The sequence below is a fragment of the Anomaloglossus baeobatrachus genome, chromosome 3, assembly GCF_048569485.1.
Source record: "Anomaloglossus baeobatrachus isolate aAnoBae1 chromosome 3, aAnoBae1.hap1, whole genome shotgun sequence".
Taxonomy (NCBI): Eukaryota; Metazoa; Chordata; class Amphibia; order Anura; family Aromobatidae; genus Anomaloglossus; species Anomaloglossus baeobatrachus.
In genome coordinates, this window is record NC_134355.1 from 264,176,720 (window position 1) to 264,194,849 (window position 18,130).

Below are 18,130 nucleotides of genomic sequence, written 5' to 3' on the forward strand. Positions count from 1 at the left end.
ATTAAGGTGGCGTCACGAATATAAACTACAATCACCCCCACTGAAGCCATATCAGTTGGCTCCCGCTAGGGTCACGAGGTGGGGCCCCGCCACCACTTACGACCCCCAGACTAGTCCGGCCCGGCACCGGGTGTATATATTATTTTTTTTTTTTAATTAAAATTATATATATATAATCTATCGATAGATATATATATATATATATATATTATATATATAATCTATTATATATATAATATGTAATAGATCTATATATATATATATATATAGATACACCGACACTTGTGGTACGGGCTAATTACACTGACACTCGGGACACAGGGAAATTACGCAGACACTAGGCTCTCTACACCAAGATTTCCCATGAACTGACAACCCTCTATCAGCACACAGTTTTCATATGTTCTGATATACCTCTTGTCCTTGGCACCCAGCTTCGCCATGCTTGGCAAAACATCATTCCCTCAGCACCCAGCTTTCCCATATCAGAGAGAGCATGGGAAAGCTGGGTGCTCTGTGTAGTGGGCCTTTTTCCCTCAGCATAAAAAAATTCCATCTCCTGCTTGTATTTTTGTCCCCCCTCATATCTAGTTCTCCAAATACAATATTGGCCCCCCACATAGCCTTCCATATAGTATAAAGGGTTCCACATAACCCTTAATATATTAGAATGCATCCCATAATCCTCCATGAACTGTAATGAATTTCCTAGAGTTCTCCATGTATTTTAATTCACCCCATAGTTCTCCATATATTATACTGCACTACATAGTCCACAATGTGTTCTAATGCACCCCCATAGTCCATGTATAAGGTAGGCTACGTAGTCCACCATATATTTTAATGTACCCCCCACAGTCCTATATGTATCATAACGCAACCACATTAAACTTTATATTTTCTTAAGAATCCCCAGAGGAGCAAGGGGCCGCAGAGGATGGAGAGCCCCCACAGGTGCATGTGCCCCATGATGATCCCGAGCCCCCGGTGGAGCTACAGCCACCAGAGGAGGAGGAGCACCCACAGGAGCCACCGGCCGGATCGGCCCCCGGTAAATGTTTCATATAACATAAACTCCATATAAAGTGCAAAACAAAAAGCTGTTGAGTACTATAAAGTGTTTTTTGTTTTCATAGATGGTAGTCCAGGTTCGATTAGTCCATCTATATCGGACGAGGGGGATAACCGTAAGTCATGAATCTCCTACTTTGTAATAATAAGCAGAAATAAAAATTATGATTTATAACTTTTACCATTCCCTCCATAGGCATACCCACTTTGGCTGAACTACTCTCCTCACAAGCGACCATCGTCGCTTCACAAAGACGACTGATGGCAGCCCAGAGGAGGCTGATGGCCAAAGTGGGGCGGCATGCGGCGATGCTGGCCCGTTATGTGGCTGGCCAAGGGGAGGGCAGCAGCAACTAACGGGGATCTTTTTTTTTTTTTCTTTAAAAATTTACATGTTTTGTTTACATGTTGTGTGATAAAAAATTTGAAATTGATATCTGCTGTTTGGTATGTCTCATTGCATAAAGCAAGTTACCAGCTATCACCACTCACAAACATCATATTACATGTAGGCATCTGTATAGATGCACCAATCCCATTAATCCAACTTTGGCGGAGCAGGATGTCGAGTCAGGTGACAACTGTGGTGCAGTGGGCACTATATAAAAGGCTGGTCCAGTAGCGAGAAGGTGGAGTTGATGCCAAGGTTACCAAGGAAGAAGACGTGTGTGCAGTAGGTCAGGTTCATGTTGCCTGCAGTGGAATGATTGGGAAAGTGTGCTGTGCCACAGACGAACAGAAAGACTGCATACGATTACCAGTGGAACCTGAAATCTGAATACCATCGTCGGAGAAACCCCAAGACCAAATACCATTGCCTGACGAATCCGATGACCGAATAACATCGCCAGAGGTACACATCGGGTTAATTAACACTCACAAACATTATATTACATACATGGACCCCAACCCCTGACTCCGCTATGCTTCAGACTACTTCACTTCAACTGTCAGTACTTGACTACAGTGGTCCCGCCCCTGACATCTCAGGACCCCTAGGTGGGCGCTCCCATCTGCCTGTTCCCGCACACTGCTATGTCCTTTGTCATGAGGGGGTGACTAGGCTTTACAAGTTGTTTGGTGTACATGAGTGTGGGGGTTGTGTGGTGGTATGCCAATGAGGGTGGAGTATGGTACAATCTCTGTAACTACTGTGTTTTGCCAGGGCATCACAACCATATGCTGAATTAAGTAAAGCAGGCAGCAAGATTGAACCAACATAAATTTATTATTACAATGAAAATATAACAATCAATTAAAATTACACTCAAATAACAAAACAACAACAATAACAAAATTTAGTTGCCCTCTTCATATTGGGTGGCATATTCTGGCCGGGTGGGAGATGACAGTTGGGTTAAAAATGAATCATTTGAATAAATGGGATAATGTGGGGGGGGATACTGTGGGGGGGGATACTGTGGGGGGAGGTCAAGCTGCAAGCTTGGTGGATGCATCCTCCTTGGTGTACTTCGCAGGGGCTGGCGAGGAATCCATGTAGTTGAATGATGGGGCTGGTTCATCTTGCATATAGTGTCAGTGTCATCAAGTTCTCCTCGGCCTGCCTTTCTTAGGACTTCAAACATTAGTCTCTCTGCTTGCTCCCTCTGTGTGGAATCCAGTTTGCTGAGTCTGTCTGATGCAAATGTCGCAAAGCTATCAACTGGAGTGCTTTTTGGCTGGGATAGCAGTTTGTTTGCCAAAGAATAAAATTCAGCGGATGTCACAGGGGTGGTGGCCTTCTTTTTGCGGAAATGTGTTCGCCGCATTTCACCAGAGGGTGCAGGTGCCTCATTATCCTCCACAATAGGCTCGATAGATGTGGTGGGGTTCTCATTCAATTGGGGCCTCACCATATCTGTCTGAGGGTTCTGCGGGAACAGAAAAATAAATGTTAAGTAAAAGTCATACATTAATAGTTATGAAATTTAATTTAAGTGTGACAAAATTGTATTGGAGTGTACTTATCTGAACTGGAAGGGATAACTTTTCAAAACTGCACAATAAATCATGGTAACAAGAAGTTACTATTTTGTATTCCTCAATGGCATGTACATAAAAAGTTTTAATGCTATGTACCGTGAAGCAAATAAGGTACTTACATCTACAACAGCGGAGGTGTTGTCCTCGATCGGGATGTCATCGATTGGGATGTCTGCTTCCAGGTCTTGGTTTGTTTGGTAGGAGCTTTCCATCCTTCGAGGTAGCTCCTGGTCCCTTGTGAATTCAAGGAGATTAAAGTACCACAAAGGTGAAACATACACCTGGTCAGTGCCGGCCCCTGACTTTTTGGATTTGTCCACCTTATTAGCTTCTTTCTTGTATACAGTCATCAAGCCTTGTATTTTCTTTTTTACAAGTTTGGCATCCACGGCCTCGCCTCCACTGTGTTTTTTAAAAAGCTCCACCAGTTGGGCATAGGCGGCTTGTTTTTTTATTCTGTCAGAATATTCTGCGGATTTGATTCTCCACAAGCAGGGCAGTGATTTATACAAATCCAGAAGATCACGCACAAACTCTTCTTTGTTATAATAAGCCATCTGAAATAAAGAATGCAAAATTTATATGTAAACATAAAAGAAGTTGCAATAAACCGATCACAATTTTGGGTTATGGTGTGGCAGAGACTAAAATGGCCGCCCCTATGTGTGGCAGAAACACAAAATGGCGGCTGTAGCTGAGAGACAAAAGAGCCAGCGATGCTAGGATAGGACACATTACAAACAGCACTATGGAGAGACCCCTCTTTAAAAGGCATTATACACACACAGATAAAAGCCAGCAACTTTAATTAACTCACATAATAAATATTAACATATATCTAACAGCAATCAACTCACATAATAAATATTAACATATATCTAACAGCAAGAACATTAATCAAAAATAAGCCCCCTCTCCCCAAAAAAAAGACCTACCTTTTCATAGAAGTGTATATCTGTCTATCAATGTAGAATCCAAGCGGAATCGCAAATACGATCTCACCGACACTCGAGAGCGCTGGAGGGATAACTCCAGGTGCAGCTGCGGCTTCGATCCGAAAAACACACCAACAAAGTGACCGGGTACAATGGACGAAGGAATCAGGGTGGAGACGCAGGTTCTATCTCAAAGCAAAGCGCAAAAGAAGTGACAAAGGCTAACGCCATCCAAAATTTAACCGCTAGATACGCCCCCTGCATGCCCAATCAGAACGCAGTATTGGACACCAATCAGAGCGGAGGGTGTGGAAAAGGCGACGCCCGCCCGGCCGCCCAATCAGAACGCAGTATTGGCCGCCAATGAAAGCGGAGGGGGGTATGGAAAAGGCGACGCAAATGCACGCCTACGTGACTCACTGCATTTTACTACGCCCCTAATGGGATTGGAATCGTTAACATAGTTGCTGTGTGACAGGGTCCCAACGATTTGAAAGATCGTTATGCGGGACGCATACTCGTTCATAAAGTCGTTACGTGTGACACCCAACATGCGATTTCAACAACGACTCATAAACGATCCAGAAAGTGTGACGTAGTAGCGATCTCGTTCACGATCTCGTTATGTGTGACTGGACCTTAAGTCAGCGTGGCAATCATACTCATTCTTCTCCTGGTGTTTGCTGTTACATTCGTGGGGCTGCTGCAGCTGTCATTTTGGTCATTTCCAGTTGATTGTGACTCACACATCCTGCCAATGTGAGCATATCCAATTTTGTTTTAATCATCTTTTCTTGGATAAAACCCCAGATTGCACTTTTTTTCCTCCAGCTAACTGCAAGGGTTAACCCCAGGCAGAGAGCATGACATTGACTTTAATGGATAGGTCTGGTGGAGTAGTAGATTGAGATGCGGGAAATATTATGAATTCTGTTTTATCTTTGTTCACTTTTAGAAATCAAGCAGAAAAGAAGGATGAAATAGCAGACAGACATTGTGGAATTGTGGTTAGTAAGGAACTGATATCAGGTTCAGAGAGGTAGATTAGCATATCAATATTATAGAGATGAAACTCAAAGTCATAGGACCCTATGTGAACTGTCCCAGGCTGAAGGTGTAGATTGAGAACAGCAGGAGTCCTATAACTGAGTCGTGGGGGACACATGCAGATAGGGGGCAAGATGAGAAGGTAGTGTGTGAGACAGAGAGGCTGAAAGTCTGATCCATTAAATATAAAGTGATCCAGGATAGTGCCAAGTCTGTGATACCAAGAGATGAGAGGATCTGTAGCAAGAGGGTCCACATTGTCAACGTCAGAAGACAGGTCTAGGAGAAGGACAGAGTGGTGTCTCTTAGCTTTGGCGCTTAGAAGGTCATTGGTTACTTTAGTTAGAGTAGTTTCAGTTGAATAATGTGGTTGGAAGCCAGATTGTAACAAGTCAAAGAGGGAGCATGAGTAGAGTTACTTGTCCATAGACCAGAAATGTAATTTTTTTTACTCACCAAGCCACTTAGTTATCACTTTTGCCTTGTGACATGGTCTCCATCATGCTGGGAAAAAGCATTGATCCTCACCAAATTGCTCCTAAATCATTGATTAAAGTTACTCTTGGAGGATGCATAGAAACCATTCTTTATTCATGGCAGTGTTTTTAAGTAAAATTGTAACTGAGCCCACTCTTTTTTATGAAAAGCAACCCCACACATAAATAGTCTTAGGAAACTTTTCTATTGCTATAAAGTCAAGATTCTTGTCAGCAATCACCTTTTCTTGTCTGGAAATCTTTCTTCCAGACAACCTAAAGTGTCTCTTTAAACTTGATGTATTTTTCAATGAGTGATGAATGAGTATGCTCGAAACTGCTCATTACTCGATTGAGTATTGGATTTCTCCGACACGACTCGAGTACCCAGCATAATCAAAGTAAATGGGAAACTTGAGCACTTTCAAACTCTGATGCACAAGGCTTGATCAAGTAACAAACTATGGCGAGTACGCTAGCTCATCACTATTGTCAATAAAAAATTAAAAACTTTTGAAATGGTAATATTTGTACTTCAGTAAACAAAGAAACATCTGACTATAAGATCAAAAAACGTGTCAGCATCAAACTTAGTGAAACCCAGTATCTAAATATTTGTCCACGACTGTGCAGATACCTCACATAACAGAAGCATGTAATTCCCCCAAAATACTGTACTTCAATTCCCAAATATTACCACTGTATATAGCTAAGTAATACTAGTCAGTTTTGTTCTTGAGGGTCCTTACTAAAAATAAGTGCTATACCACTCCTAAATCTGACCCTGGTCATCATCCTAATTATTAAGCTTTCTCCCCATCATTATTTCTATAAACCTTAAAATAGACTTATTTCTACAATAGCTTATATTATTGCTTCTCTTTTTTAAAATTACCTTTTTGTCTTATGCTACATTTTATTAAATCTATGTTATCAGGCATTTACACCAGATTCCAGTTTCTAAAATGCAAGGTTTGGTGTCATATAAAAGGCACATTATAATTTCAATTGCCTTTCATTATGCATTGTAATTCTTTGACACTATTTGAATACATCACCGATGAGCAGAAGGCAGTTTCTCATATATGCAAAAGTTAAAATGGATGTGTAAATTATTATGCTAAGCTAGGAGCTTCATTATTGTGCTGGTGAAATTATGTAGTAAGTGAATCCACACATGAATGCAAATATTTGACCTTAATGAAACATTGTCCTACAATCTCATATCATTTCCAAGAGAATGTTAAAGTATGCATCCCAAATTAATCATAAAACCAGAACAGTCTTTCTGATGCATCTGTCGGTATATTCATTTTATAATACTTAATAGTCTCTGCTTAAATTTTTACCATTTTGTGGCAAAAGAAAAATTGTGGAATTATGCTAACTGCCAAGATTAAATTGCACTAAGAAAAGTTGCTAAATTATGGGTACATAGGCATTGCTACCAAATGGCCACAAGTTTTGGTTTGCACTGTTTCACCAAAACTTTTTCTTTTTTCTTAAGTATAGCTTGAGCAACATATACAGCATATATAAGCTGTAGATGCTCATGTTTAATCCTATCAAAATGGAGAAACCTTGGGTTTTAAAGGTTTTGTTCGAAAAAATCTAAAACAAAAGAACAGAGGTATCTCAATGGGTGAACTTGCATTGATGAAAAACCTTGAAGCGCCATGATGGAAAGGTTCACCTGGTTCTAGCACAACATTGGATGACAGCATGAGATCCTGGCTGCAGCTCAGATTGCCAGACCTGGGGCAAGGGGCCAAAGAACATGTGAAGGATGGAAGATATCAATGAAATCTTGCAAAGCGCTGTCACAGGACCACAGAGAAGTTCATAGAAAACGTTTTTTATTTGGAATTACAATGGTATATCACTCTTAAAAACTGGTCACATTATATAGTTGCATCACATGTGATTTGTATCAATCCAATTAACCCTTTCACTTCTAATATGATAACAGGTTGATTGCCACATAACAACTAACTTTATTAAGAAGATCCACTAATACAGAAAAAATAATCCTATTAAATAAAAGCAAAATTCAAGAAAAATCAAATGTTAAAACCTATCCTATCTCCTACTGAGTATTGAATTTTTCCTTACATTTTATTTTCTTGTTTCCATTTCAGGATGCTACTTATCAGTGAAATGGCTGTGCAAAGGACATGAGATTTCAAACCAGTTATGTGAACCTTTTATTGTGCAATCCCTCCTTCTGATGGGTCACATCCTTTTTTATAGATTTATTGATGATTTTTTTTATTATCTGGACTGCCACAAAGGAGGATGTTTCATTATTTGTTGAAGTACTCAACATGAATTCAAGGGGTTTAAAATTCACTTTTTTATTTTCTGATTACTGAATTGATATTTTGGATCATGTAGCTACAAGAGTGACTCTGGGAGTATATTCACGTCTACACATTTCAAAGATGTGGATGTGAATAGCTACCTTGAATTTTATAGTGCTCACCATCCAAGATGGATAAAAAATGTTCCATATGGTCAATATTGGCACATAAACAAGAACTGCACTTTTGATGCAGATTTTATGAAGGAATCCAAAATTCTGCGATAGATATCTGGATAAAGGCTACCCCAAGTATATTATTAATGATGCTTTAAAAAAAGCAAAGAAGCTTAAGCCAAAACAATAATAAATGGGATGGATACCCATAAAAAGATTAAGAAGAATAATAACTTTTATGGTAATACTGTACATATAAATGTAGATTTACACCTATTTCCTTAATTCTTATACAAAAGTGAAAGATGTTTATTGAAAATATTGATTTATTTTAAAAGATGACCAGATTTTTTCAGGCATAATACCAAAAAGCACTATATTTATATACAGGAGAAATACAAATCTGGAAAATCTCATAGCTCCCAGTAGGATTGGGACACGTAGAAAGTTTAGACAAAAAACTGAACAATTTGGTTTGTGTCCTATTGGTGTAGGCATTCAAAATGCAAGTGTTGTCCAATGATAATACATGCTAAAGAAACATATGAATCGACAATTACAGGTCATTCTTTTTCCGTCAAGTCCTGTGCAAATTGTAATAGTTCTTTCATGATTTATCTCCTTGAGTGTGAGTGCAAACTCCAGTATGTGTTGCACACTACATTACCCGTCAGAATGAACAAACACAGGTCTAAATATTCAGAATGATGCTATAAATCACAGTTTGTCAAAACACTTCTCTCATGCACACCAAAAAGCCTTTGTTTGTGTCTCCCAATCCATGACCAAATCCCCAGCAATTGTTATAATAGATTCCAGAATCCGGTAAATAGAGAGTCCTTCTAGATTATCAAGTTATCTACCTAATCCCCTGAACGTTTAAATGGCTCTATTGAAATGACAAGATAGTTTCATTCCCAATATTCCCATATATAATTTTTTTCTTGGCACTTTTTTAAAAGGATATGTTTTATTGGATTTTTTTGTATTTCGATTTTATTTAATAGTATTTAGGATTAGTGAATCTCCTTAATGACGCTAATTGTTAGCATTTGGCAATCAACCTGTTATCATTTTTGGAGTGAATTTTTCTCTGTCTGTGTTTATTTACACTCATTTACAGGTTGTGATGCAGGTATCTGATAGATGCCTGTGCCATCACAAACTTAGGGCTTAGTAGCAGCTGTGTGCTGTTATTAACCCCTTATTACCCCAATTGGCACTGCATCAGGCCAATGGGAAGGGCCGGTAATGCACCTTGATTGTCACATCAAATAGATGCGGCAATACTGGGTGGCTGCGGGCTGAGAATATCAGCCCCTGGCCGGCATTATCATGGCTGGGGATGAAAATTAGGGGGAAACACAAGTTGTTGTTTTTATTATTATTATTATTATTATTTTTAGTTTAAATTAAAAAAAAAAAAAAAGACGGAGTCACGCTTGCAAGGGATACACTTCATTCCCCGCCCACCGGCCATCCTACCCCCTGTGAATGGTTGCAGTCAGCTGACACACTGCCACTCAGGGTGAGGGCGCGTCTAACTGCAACCAATTACACGCACCGGTGGGCGGGCAAAGTAGTGAATATTGAATTGTCGGCTCCGGAAGTGAAAAGTGTGACCCGGAAAGAGTTTGCCGCTATCACACAGCCTTGCTGAGTATGCCGCACTCGCTCCCACCCCCTTATCCCCTCCACAAACATTTTTAATCTTCGGATTCCGGTCCTTATTGACTTATATGGGCACCGGAATCCGGAGCGGATCAGACTCTTTTTAAAATCTGGCAGTGATCTGCCGGTCCTGGTTTTTGGCGGGTTCGATCAACTCTAATCATATCATAACACTAAACTAATTATCTAAAAGAGTGAAAATGCGGCCCACACCTAGTTGAAGATCCTATGGATATAAAATGCATTGTACTTGTTTTAATGTGTTTTTTCTGTGTGATGGTTTACATACATTTAGTTCTCGCTAGACAGGCTTAACTATTATATGTAGCCCAGAATGGGAGGAGTTACATGGGGAAAAGGGAAACAGTTCCTTCTTTTGTTAGCAGATAGGAACAAGATTAAGAAGTGAACCGACCTATGGTCCAGTAGCTTGCAGACCTGCTGAATGGGTGTTGTCTGTGCCAAGAAGAGGGAGACCATTGGAAAGCATGATGTTCTGAAATGACTAAGGACTAAGTAGCAGAAAGATTTCTCCTTTTAAGACAAGAAGCCTAAGCATACTGTCTAAACGACGTACCAGTGATTCCGACCACGATATGAACTGGTCAGGACCGCTGGTGCGTCGCTACATGGTCGCTGGTGAGCTGTCAATCAGGCAGATCTCACCAGTGACCAGCCATCAGCCGGCAAGGACTCGTGGAAATGATGCTGCACTTGGTAACCAAGGTAAATATCGGGTAACTAAGCAAAATGCTTTGCTTGGTTACTCGATATTTACCCTGGTTACCAGCGCACACCGCTTAGCGCTGGCTCCCTGCACTCGTAGCCAGGGTACACATCGGGTTACTAAGCAAAGCACTTCGCTTAGTTACCCGATGTGTACTCTGGCTACGTGTGCAGGGAGCCAGCACTGGCAGCCTGAGAGCAGTGTACGCTAGTAACCAAGGTAAATATCGGGTAACCAAGCAAAGCGCTTCACTTAGTTACCCGATGTGTACCTTGGTTACCAGGTCAGCGATTTCACAGCAGGGGCCAGGTCGCTGCTTAGTGTCACACACAGCAAGATCGCTGATGAGGTCACTGGTATGTCACAAAAACCGTGACTTAGCAGCGATCTCCCTAGCGATCTCGCTATGTGAGAAGTACCGCTAAAGCAAGTATTCAGAGGAAGTAAAGATTTCTTTTCTCAGGAAAGAACCCTAGAGAAAAGATACAGCAGAAGGAAAGATTCCTAATTTCAGTCAAATATACTAAAGCATTAAGTGACAGAAGGATCTGTTATCTCAGACAAGAGTGATCGCAAACAGTATCTAAACTAGATAAGAAATGGAAATGTAACCAGGCCTGAGAGCCATAGAAGGAGAAGATGGCCAGGCTGGAACACATATTATTTTGCGGAAACTTGAAAATGCAGTGGACCACTAGGGAGCTTGTGATTTATCTCAAAAGGGCTTTGAGAGTAGTAGTGAGGAGTTGTATTGACACACCTCAGCCAAAAATGTGGTCAGTAAGCATTCTGGAGCTGAGCGTACCTGTGGTTGATTGTAGCTACACACCTTGAGCCATGTGGCCCTTGCAGGGTAAGATGGAGATTCCCACAGTGGTTTGCTGAACTGATACAACAGGCAATGGAAGTATGACTTTCTGGATTGATGCACCATGTAATGGAAGTATTTTACCACCATGTCTAACTGTGAAGTTTCCATCCTCTGCATGATTTTAAAGAAGTATTCTGAAAATGTTATGCCTGCTATCTGATGTATATACTTCTCATCAAGTTGTTCAGTAAAGAAAAGTATATTTTTGGACTCTGGTCTCCCTTATTCATCTCTATACCATCTGGTCCTAGTATGCCATATTGAGCGGCACTATGCGGTATAGCAGAGGTGTATCACTAAGGTAACAGCAGCACAAACACCAAGCCAGGACTCCCATCTTCCTGTAATGCAGCAGAGTGTGGTTGATGATTCGCACCTCAGCCACAGGTACCCCTGCCTGTTAGGCTACTTTCACACTTGCGTTGAACGGCATCCATTGCATTGCATTGTGTGATGGATGCAACAGATGCGATGCATATAGTGGCATGACGGATGCAATGGATCGTACAAAAGAACGCAATCCGTTATAGTTTTTTTTTTCCTGACTTTACACATCTGGGCATGCGCAGTTGTATAAAGACGGTTGCGTTAACGGAATCCGTCAAATGACGGATTCTGACAGAATCCGCCACCATAGGCGTCCGTAATAAAAACAACAGACGCCGACGGAATCCTGCAGGTTGCGTTTTTTGACACTCCGCCAAGTGCAGAAAAACGCTACATGCTGCGTTCCATCCGCCAGGCGGATGCAACGCAGTGTCGACTGACGGATGCAATGCAAAGCCATTCATTGCTATCCGTAGCTAATAGAAGTCTATGAGGAATAAAACGTTTTCCTGCAACGGTTACCGTAATTCCTCAAGGCAGCGGATAGCAACGGATGTCATTCAACGCAAGTGTGAAAGCAGCCTTACATTTGCAACACAATAGATACAACATATTGAATCTTGTGACCCTAGCTATCAGTATTACTATACAAAATATAAAAAAACGCTATAATGATGAAAATAGTCCAAATGGCGTTCTAAAGTTTTCATAATGAAGAGTAGTAAAAGAGACATAAGAACAATAAAATTATACCTTAATATCTGCAATTTGATCTCTTATTCTATAGGTATCCTTGTTTTCTTATATGTAAATGAGCTGTTCAAGGCTATGGACTGGACACATAAGAATCTGACCCCAGAACTTATTTTAAATACAATATGGAGTTACCAGTGTGATGTGTGGTGGCTGCTCTCTGAGCTCCTGATCTCACTGATCTCACTGCAGAGCTGTGTGTGATTATAAGAGCTCTTGTCCCCTTGCATACCGCTTCCGATGCGACAGCTGCGGGTGTCAGCTGAGGGTCATGCGACTGTGATGCAATCTTGCAATCACATCACAGGAGCGGAGAAGATGGAGGGAGCACTTTCTCCCATCTCCTCCGTTGTCTGTCTCTGCGAGCACTGCACTGCAGTCGCATAACATGCGAGTGGAGTGCAATTTTATACACGCATGAGCCGAGACTCGGTGCAAAACGCAACTTGCTGCGATTGCACCGAGAGCCCAATTTGTGTGGAGAAAGGACAGAGGAAACTGTCTCATTGATTAACACTGGTGCGAGTCTAATCAGATTTTTTATCGGATCACACTCGCACCAGGAAATCGCAAGTGGACAAGAGCCCTTACTGATACATCTGCAGATTCCTCTCCACTTCAGCCTCCATCTTACAGGCAGAAAGGGTTATAATAGTGTTGCAATAAAGCAGAGCTCAAGGAGCTGCAGCAAAAGTGTTTGTAAGGAGACAAAGTTCAGTTCTACTGTCCTCTGTTAGTTACATGTCTCACACTGGTATTACCTGCTTTTAATTTAAAAAAATAAGCCCTGCAGGCAGATTCTCATGCATATTAGTTTGTGGCCCATTGCCTAGAAGAGATAATTTGCATGTAAGAAAAACTGGGATTTCAGATATCAAGGTATTTTATTGAGCTTCCTATGACCTAAATGTCCATACAGACGGTCTAGGAGGGTTGATTTTACTGACATATTCCCTTTCAAGAGTCAATATCTCTTGTGGTCATTTAATAATTAATTATCAGTAATATTGCAGTGGAACCTTGGATTACGAGCATAATTGGCTCTGGAAGTATGCTCTTAAGCCAAGTTACTCTTATCAAAGCAAATTTTCCCATTGGAAATAATTGAAACGCAGACAATTCGTTCCACAACCCAAAAATATTTACTGTATTTATACAAACTCGTTGCAGTAATACAAAATAATGTACTGTATTTATATAAATTACAGTACCCTGATACAAAATACTGTACAATAATAAACATAAAACAAATTAAGCTACATATTACCTTACAATAGAATTGTTGGTGAGCAGGACGTGCACTATAGAGAGGAAAATATTGTGTAACTATGACAACCTTTATTCTACTACAATACACAAAAAAACCACACCCCAAATCTAGTCTCCACCAAATTGGGGCAGAACTAAGCCAAATGGGGAGTGGGAATACTGCACTGGCAGATTACAGTACAAGCAATATGATGTACTGGTTAGCAGAAAGAAAGTACAATATTGTATCCAAAAATGCAAATTGATAGACATGCTATATAGTATATACTGTATAATGGTATACTATATACAGTACATATGTACAGAAAGTTACCTCCAGAGCGGGTCAGAGTGTGGTGAAAGGACAGAACCAGACGTGTGCACGGTGAGGATTTGCTCTTCTTGCAAAGCATTGCTCTTAAACCAAGTTACAAATTTGTAAAAAGCTTTGCTTGTCTTTCAAAACGCCCTCAAACCAAGTTACTCTTAATCCAAGGTTCCACTGTACTTCCTAAAATGTTATTCATTTCTTTAAAGTTCATTTTTAAAGTTGTTGATTTCTAATTAAAGTAAATATTTTTATGCCTTATTAGTAAGATAGGTGTTAATGCTACACATCTAATTTAATGGATGACAACTTAATTTTACAGTTTTTATAAATCAGACATGTACTGTCTTATTGTACTTACAGTTCTAAGAAGTGTTCAGCAAGTGTCTTATTTTACATAAGATGAAATGAGCTGACAGGCAACTAAGACGTGTGAATTGTGCAATTATGTAAACGTTCACTTTTAGTCCCTGTTTTGTTTAATCTCTGCCTTTTAGCCAAAATATCTATCAAAAGCAGACATTGTCAGATATTTGCAAGAGAAGGAAACCTTTAGAGGTTTCACAGATCTTTTTCCTGGCTTGTCACTGTGCTTTTCAAAAGCAAGCCATGCCTGTCTAAAGCATATGTCTATTTACCAGATATCATTTGTTTTTATTCTATACTAGGATACTTATTTATCCTACTTTTATGTGCAGTGACCTGAGAGAGTAATCTGTTTGCAGTGTGCTCATATGATCTGTGACCTGCTTGAGCTGCCTGCATTGTTCTTTAATGTTTGCCATGCTTTCAAGCTTGTTATCAGTAAATGTGGAAATCTTGGTTTTATCTGCATTATACAAGACATTTGTAGTCCATAAAAGGACAGTGACAGCTCTCATCAATCCCTATTCTATTCGGTGTAGAGAATACATACATTTTCACTACTGTTTAATTAGTTTTGTTTCCAGATTTGCTACTAAAAATATAGTAATTTAGAAAACATTACAACTATTAGCAAGCAGAATATATTAATAAAACTATGTACTAACCAAAGAAAACATCAGCACTCTGTATACGATAAGATGCACAGTATGCAAACACTATAGATAATAAAGCTGTATTATTGCTAAATGCAGTATATTTTTAAATGAAAATACTTTGAAATCACATTAGTCAATTCATGTGTGCCCACCAGCCACGACAGGGCGACCTCTCTCTAATAGTGATGGGCGGACTCGGATAGTACAAGTCCAGATCCACTTGGTATCAAACCTACCCGAGGACTGGGCCTGTAATTCTCAGGGAATTCCGGGTATTGATCCAGATGTGTCAACTCAGGAAAAAAATATATAGGAATGATAAAGAACGTAAAAATGAAGCAAGTGCTTACCGAGGCTCCAGCGCGACTGTAACTGCTTCCGCAAATTCACTTCCAGAGCCACTTATTACCTTCATTGCATATGCACTGTTTTCCATGCCCACCGGCATCTGTGATTGGTTGCAGTTAGGTGTGCCCCCATGCTGACTGACAGTGTGTCTGATACTTCCAATCACAGACCCTATATGCGGGTCACTATCGTATAATAAAAATAAATAAATAAAAAAATTGGATGTAGGGTCCCATACTATAATACCAATGACAGATAAAGTATATATTTTTTTTTTTCTAAGTATTTAAATAAATAAATAATTTTAAAACTGGCGTACGGTGCCCCTAATTTTGATACCAAGCCAAGAAAAAGCCTGATAGCTGGGGGCTGGTATTCTCAGGCTGGGGATGCCTATGGTTATTGGCCTCCTCCAGCCTAAAATAAGCAGCCTGCAGCCACCCAGGATTGCCACATGCATTATATGTGACTATCCCAGCACTTTACCCGACTCTTCCTGATTGCTCTGGTGCGGTGGCTATTGGGGTAATAAGAGGTTAATTGCAGCTCACAGCCGCCACTAAGCCCTAGATTAGTAATGGGAGGCATCTATGAGACTCCCTCTCTTTACTAATCAGTAAGTGAAAGTAAATAAACTCAAACACCAAAAAAATGCTTTATTTGAAATAAAATACTAAAAAGCACCCTCTTTCACCACTTTATTAACTCCTGAAACACCCTGGTGCAATATAATACACACAAGATCCTATGACGATTCTATCTCTGCTACATTACTGAAGGCAAAGCACATGAACTTGGAACATGACCAAACACTGTGAAATTCAGACATAGACTGAGCCGAGATGATCGGTGACATCACTAAGGTTATTTGCAGTCATAGCTGGGGGTTCTCACAGTTTTCCACCTGTGATTTCAGGTAACTGGACCTCAGGTAACTTCAATGAACTCTCACTGAGTTCATAGACCTGTATCTCCTGGGAGAAAACTGCATTTTTTTGCCAAGAGATGCAGATTTGGTGCTGACGTTTTTACACCATATTCCTGCACCCAATTTGCACCTACTGGCAAAAAAATGCATCACTACCACATGCAGTATGATGTGGTAGGTATGATTTTTTGCCAGGTGGCATAAATTTGGTGCAGTAATATGGTGTAAAAATTGGAGCATCAAATCTGTATTTCTTGGCAAAAAAATGCAAGAAAAGGTTTTGACGCCGTTTCGGTGCAGTTTTCCTCGAGAAGATGCAAATTTGGTGCTGAAATGTTTACGCCAGATTTGAAAAACAAATTTGCACCTCCTGGAAGAAAACTGCACCGAAAAGGCGTCAAAACCCTTTTTGTGCATTTTTTTGCCAAGAGATGCAGATTTAGTGCTCAAATATTTCTACCATATTCCTGCACCTAATCTACACCTTCTGGCAAAAAATTGCATCACTACCGCCACATTCCATATGCAGTCCATCACAGCCCAGCATCCCTCCTGCTTGCGGTGCTCTGCAGTGAAGGAGGAGAGAGCAGGGAGGTGCTGCGCTGTGACGCTGGGCTGTGATGCTGGAGACTGAGGCTGGCTGCGGTGATGTCAGGTGATCAGGAAGTTCACTTAACATCAACGGATTCCCAAGGTCATGGGCAAATCGGGGTAATAAGGAGTTAATGGTAGCCCATAGCTGCCAATAAGTCCTAGATTAATCATGTCAGGCATCTCCCCGAGATTCCTTCCATGAATAATCTGTAAGTGACAGTAAATAAACACACACACCCGAAAAAATCCTTTATTAGAAATAAAAAACACAAACATATACCCTGGTTAACCACTTTAATCAGCCCAAAAAAGCCCTCCATGTCCGGCGTCATCCAGGATGGTCCAGCGTCGCTTCCAGCTCTGCTGCATAGAGGTGACCGGAGCTGCAGCACACACAGCCGCTCCTGTCACCTCCATGCAGCAACTGAAGACAGCCGCGCAATCAGCTGAGCTGTCACTGAGGTTACCCGCTGTCACTGGATCCAGCGGTAGCCGCGGGTAACCTCAGTGACAGCTCAGCTGATCGCGCTATTACCTTCATTAGCTGCGTGGAGGTGAGAGGAGCGGCGGTGAGTAGCGCGATCAGCTGAGATGTCAATGAGGTTACCCGCGGCCACCGCTGGATCCAGTGACAGCGGGTAACCTCAGTGACAGCTCAGCCGATCACGCGGCTGTCTTCAGTTGCTGCATGGAGGTGACAGGAGTGGCTGTGTGTGCTGCAGCTCCGGTCACCTCCATGCAGCAGAGCTGGAAGCGACGCTGGACCATCCTGGATGACGCCGGACATGGAGGGCTTTTTTGGGCTGATTAAAGTGGTTAACCAGGGAATGTGTTTGTGTTTTTTATTTCTAATATAGGATTTTTTCGGGTGTGTGTGTTTATTTACTGTAATTTACAGATTAATCATGGAAGGTGTCTCATAGACGTCTGACATGATTAATCTAGGACTTATTGGCAGCTATGGGCTGCCAATAACTCCTTATTACCCCAATTTGCCAATGCACCAGGGCAAATCGGGAAGAGCCGGGTACAGTCCCAGAACTGTCGCATATAATGTATGCGGCAATTCTGGGCGGCTGCTGACTGATATTGTTAGGCTGGGGGGCTCCCCATAACGTGGAGCTCCCCATCCTGAGAATACCAGACTTCAGCCGTATGGCTTTATCTGGCTAGTTTTAAAATTGGGGGGGGGGCGGCACGCCGTTTTTTTTAATTATTTAATTATTTATTTCACTGCACAGTATAGACACGCCCACCGGCTGCTGTGATTGGGTGCAGTGAGACACCTGTCACTCAGCGTGGGGGCATGTCTCACTGCAACCAAT

The 18,130-nt window shown here is 41.1% G+C and overlaps 1 long non-coding RNA gene across 1 annotated transcript; it reads left to right on the top strand.

Annotated features, from left to right (window-relative positions):
* Positions 1-944: 944 nt before the first annotated feature.
* On the top strand, positions 945-1,428 carry LOC142295167 (uncharacterized). Its single transcript, XR_012751388.1, has 3 exons — positions 945-1,051; positions 1,137-1,187; positions 1,268-1,428. It is a non-coding gene; the product is annotated as an uncharacterized LOC142295167 (long non-coding RNA).
* Positions 1,429-18,130: the final 16,702 nt, after the last annotated feature.